This window comes from Rutidosis leptorrhynchoides, chromosome 11, assembly GCF_046630445.1.
Source record: "Rutidosis leptorrhynchoides isolate AG116_Rl617_1_P2 chromosome 11, CSIRO_AGI_Rlap_v1, whole genome shotgun sequence".
NCBI classification, from domain to species: Eukaryota; Viridiplantae; Streptophyta; class Magnoliopsida; order Asterales; family Asteraceae; genus Rutidosis; species Rutidosis leptorrhynchoides.
The window spans coordinates 188,925,521-188,930,591 of record NC_092343.1 but is presented as its reverse complement, the minus strand read 5'-3'; the positions used below and the strand labels follow the sequence as shown (position 1 = coordinate 188,930,591).

General features: G+C 31.9%; 1 non-coding gene across 1 annotated transcript; it reads left to right on the top strand.

The window, feature by feature from the left end:
- Positions 1 to 2,641: 2,641 nt before the first annotated feature.
- LOC139878900 (small nucleolar RNA R71) lies at positions 2,642 to 2,748 on the top strand. Its single transcript, XR_011769763.1, has one exon. It is a non-coding gene; the product is annotated as a small nucleolar RNA R71 (small nucleolar RNA).
- Positions 2,749 to 5,071: the final 2,323 nt, after the last annotated feature.

The following is a 5,071-nucleotide window of genomic DNA, read 5'->3' as shown; positions in this document are numbered from 1 at the left end:
GTCAAAATTAGTAGCTTTTGCTGAACTTAATGTCAGTCTTTGAAAGTGCGCTGTTTTACCATGTTTTGTACATAAGATAAACTACAAACATATATATATATATATATATATATATATATATATATATATATATATATATATATATATATATATATATATATTATAAAACCTTTATTTATTAAAATAATTTAAATGAATGATTTTTAAAATTTTGTTTCCTTTTACTTTAGGTAGTTTCGGTATGTTTACCTAGTCCGTCCCTCGATAAAATTTAAAATTTGTCGTTTTTAAAGCGATCGTTTTAAAATTAAAGATTTTTGGGTTTTTTTTTAATTTTTTTTGGTATACTTTAGATCAATAAAATTAAAAATAATGATAACAAAATTTTTCGTCCCGCCCTCGGGTAAAGCAATTTCGATTCTATGATATAGTCTTCAACTTACGATGAATTTTAGAAATCATTTTTTAAACTTAATAAAATAAAGTAAATTTTGTTTTTAAATTCACACAAAACTTAAATTTAAAAAGCATATTAATTTCATACAAAACCTATAAAAAAAAAATTCAGAATGGGGGAAAGAAAACTAGTTCTTTAGTGTCTGCTAGTGGAAAAAACCAGTCGGATTCCATTCTCGAAACTACATGAGAACAGAACAACTAACTCTAGACAGCATTTTCTTTTTAGAACATTTGAATCTCCCCACACTTAGGTAGCTGTGGTTTTGAAATTGTGATTAACTTCATCGTCAATTTCTCTTGGACCATAATCAACTTGCATATCTGTGACTTTTGCTTTAAGCCATTGGTCGGATTCCTGTGTAATATCCACAAATTCAACTAGCTTCGCCTTTTCTTTAGGCGATAGATTGGATACTAACCGGTTACATAACTTAAAGTTCCCCTTGGTTCTGGCATCGCGAATCCATTTAATAAGTTTCTTCATTGAACTATTAATAACGGGGTCATTTAATTTCACATCAAAAACGGGGTTCTTTGTTATCAAGTCATCATTAGGTGTTACTTCATTTTCCCCACACTTAGGCGTTTTATTATTGTTAAGCACTACCGTTGGAGTTGGTAAAACAATGTGGTTCTTACCAATCGTTTTTGTTGGTTCAACGGTTTTGGATGGTGGAGATTTAGACTTTCGACTCACAAAGGTGATCGATTTTTCACCATCACTAAGTGTCATTCTACCCTCTCTTACATCAAATAACGCCTCGGTGGATGCTAAGAATGGTCGACCTAAAATTAGAGGAATGTTTGGGTCCTCTTCTATATCAATGATAATAAATTCGACTAGAAAGGTTAAATTACCTACTTGAACGGGTAGGTTGTCAGCAATTCCAACTGGGTGCTTAATGGTTTGATCAAAGAGTCGAACACTCATCTCTGTTGGACTTAAATCACCTACACCTAATCTCTTGTATAATGAAAGAGGCATAACACTCACACTCGTACCTAAATCTGCTAGTGCATCATACATGACACAATCACTAAGTAGACAAGGAATAATAAATTCACCCGGATCACCCAACCTGGGTGGAACTTTTGGTGGAATTGTCTTCACCGGATTTATTTTTACGGTTTTTGTTTCTTGCACTTTCTTATTCTTCTTCTTCTTTCCAGAGGTATCACAAACTTTATTACCTATTACTTGCTCATACTCAACTCCTTTTCTTGGAAAGGGATGGGTGGTCTGTATGGTGCCACCACTGGATTTACATACTCGGGTGGTGGTGGTGGTGTAACTTCTTCATTGTTACTCACATCTAAAACCTTCCCATCTTCTGGTGTTGGTTTTTCAGAATTTGTTGAAACCATATTAACATTCTCATTCCGAGGATTTACTTCATTATCACTCGGTAGCTTTCCTTGTTCCCTCTTACTCATCATGCTAGTAAGAGTACCTACGTGTTTTTCTAGATTCAAAATGTAAGCTAGTTGAGTTCTTAATGACTGATCAAACCTCTCATTTGTTTGGGTTTGAGATGTAATAAATTGTGTTTGAGATTCCATTAGCTTTGCCATCATTTCTTCCAGATTTGGATTTTTCTCTTCGGTTTGTTGTGGTGGTTTATATAAGTTAGGTTTTTGTTGATTAAAAGTGTTGTTTTGAGTTGGTTGGTTATTCGGACCTTGTTGGTTATACGAGTTATTGTTGGGTCCATTTGGATTGTAAAGAATGTTTTTATTTCGATTGAAGTTTGGCCTTGGTAGTTGATAATTATTTTGATAATTATTTCCCGGCCTTTGGTTCATGTAGGAAACATTCTCTCGTTGTTCCATGGTTTGCTCAATGTGACAATCTTTCATTAAGTGTGGTCCACCGCATTGCTCACAACTGATTCGTATTGCGTGAATATCTTTATTCATCTTTTCCATTCGTCTCTCGAAAGCATCTATTTTTGCAGAAACGGAATCAAAGTCATGGCTAGAATCGGCTCTAGCCGCTTTAGATGAACAAAAGATATCTTTTTCCTGATGCCACTCATATGAGTGGGAGGCTGTGTTATCAATAATTTTGTGAGCTTCAGTTGCGGTTTTCTTCATAATGGAACCACTAGCTGCTATGTCAATGTCTTTTCGTGTAGCAACGTCGATACCTTGGTAGAATATTTGTACTATTTGATAAGTGTCTAAACCTTGTTGAGGACATCCTCTCAACAACTTTCCGAATCTTGTCCATGCCTCATATAATGTTTCATTTGGTTTTTGTGTGAACGTAATAATTTCTCCTTGAAGTCTCACGGCTTTAGATGCCGGAAAGAATTGTTTAAGAAAATTTTCAACTAAGACATCCCATGTATCAATCGCCCCTTCAGGTAACGATTCTAACCAATCTTTGGCTTCTCCCTTTAAAGTCCAGGGAAATAATATGAGATATATCTGTTCATTCTCAACTTCTCGGATTTTAAATAGAGTACAGATCCTATTAAAGGTACGAAGATATTCGTTTGGATCTTCTTTTGGCGTACCACTATATTGGCATTGATTAGTTATCATGTGTAGAATTTGTCCTTTGATTTCATAATCTGGAGCATTAATGTCTGGTTGAGTAATTGCGTGACCTTGGCCAGTGCGTTTAGCTCTCATTCGGTCTTCCATACTTAGAGGTTCCAGATTTTTCATGATTAAATTTTTTGAATCTGAATCACTAGAGGATTCTGATTTAATGGGTTGTTCCTCTACAATCTCTGTTTGAATGATTGGTGGTTCTGGAGGAAAGATTAGTAGTTCAGGATCTCTGAATTGTCCCTGAATATCCTCCGGATTCTCAATTGTGAGGTCGAGTTCAAAAAATGGATTATCGGAAATTTGAATTGGAGTACTTGGTCGACTGGATGACGATTCTAAAGAAAAATAAATGGCAACAATATTGGCTAGATGTCTTGATCGAGTTACAGGTGGTGAACGTATGAAAGGTGGTGAACGTTTTGCTTGGTGCATTCACTGAATATCCTATTAGTTATAAAGATAAAAATTATATAAGTTATCAAATTAATAGACTTTTCTGATTTTGCCCACGTTTCGGATAGCCAATAGATGCATCAGGTAGCCAGGACCCTTTAAATCGGAAGCCCACAACTCGCCACTAACAAATCCAACTATTACTACGAACCAGAAAATTTGGATGTCTATCAATTTAACCGCTTAAAATAATTTTTCGTTTTGAAATTTTAGAGAAGAAATAGAAAATTCTATGTCCTAAAAACTAGAGCGTCGAGAAATTAGAAAGAAAAAGAGCGCGTCGGAAAACGTCGAAAAATAAAAGATCGAAAAATAATAAAAACAACGTAGCGCGTCAAAACTTAAAAGTCTAAAAACTAAGAATTAAAAGTTGCGTCTAAAAGTATTAAAGCTTAAAAGAAATTCTATATCCAAAACGGCAATAACTTAAAAAGTACTAAAATTTATAAAACGGCGTCGCAAAATTCTAAAGCACATAAATCTTAGTATAAAGAAAAAGCACTTAAGGGATTTTACGGCAAATCCTAAAAATCTAGAAATATAAATAACTATGGCAAAAACTATGACTTAAAACTAAATACGAACGAAAAATACAAATATTACGCTAAAATAAATAAAAGGATACAAAATATAAAAATAAACTTAAAGTTGTAAAAAGTACAATTTTTATAAAAATATTATTTTTATATTATTTATTTTATAAAAGTACTGATTTTTAAAACTAATAAAACTATTTTAAATTAAATATTACAAATTTATTTAAACTAAAATTAATTAATTTAAAACTAAACCCTAATTAGGGTTTTAATTAATTAATAATAATAATTAAAACTCCGTAATTAATGCAGAAACAAGTCAACCCTGGCGTGTCAGATCAGGCCATGCGATCGCATGGTCTTTGCGTTATAAATCCAAGCGGTCGCATGGAGTAGGGTTTCGGGCCAGAATCTGGGTTGCTACAGTGTAGCCCGATTACTTATATATTATTTTTTTATATTTTTTTCTGTTTTATATTTAATTTTCTGTTTTTATAAAATATTTATATAAATAAAAACTTATATTTTAAGAACTAAAATAAAAATAAAGAAACTTTATAATTTTATATATATTTAACAAACTATTAAAAATATATAATTTTTTGTTTTTCTTTTTATATTTTTGTATTTTTAATAATTAAAACATATTTTTACAAAAGCGTATTTTTACAAAAGTAAACTAAGAATATTTTATATATATATATATATATATATATATATATATATATATATATATATATATATATATATATATATATATATATATATATATATATATATATATATATATAGCGTTTCGCTTCCGGCGTTTCAGCAGGTCCCCGGCAGCGGCGCCAAAAATACTTGATGTTATGCGAGGGGTATATGAAATAGTATTAATTTTTGCTAGGAAATACTATTAAATACGATACATTTTTACACAAGTTATTTATTTATTTATAGAGTGGATATACCTAAACCTTGCTACAACACTTATAGGCAGTGTACCTAATCGTTCAGTAGTGTAGATTTTAGTAAGTCCGGTTCGTCCACAGGGAACTTGCCAAGTTTAACGCTATATCTTC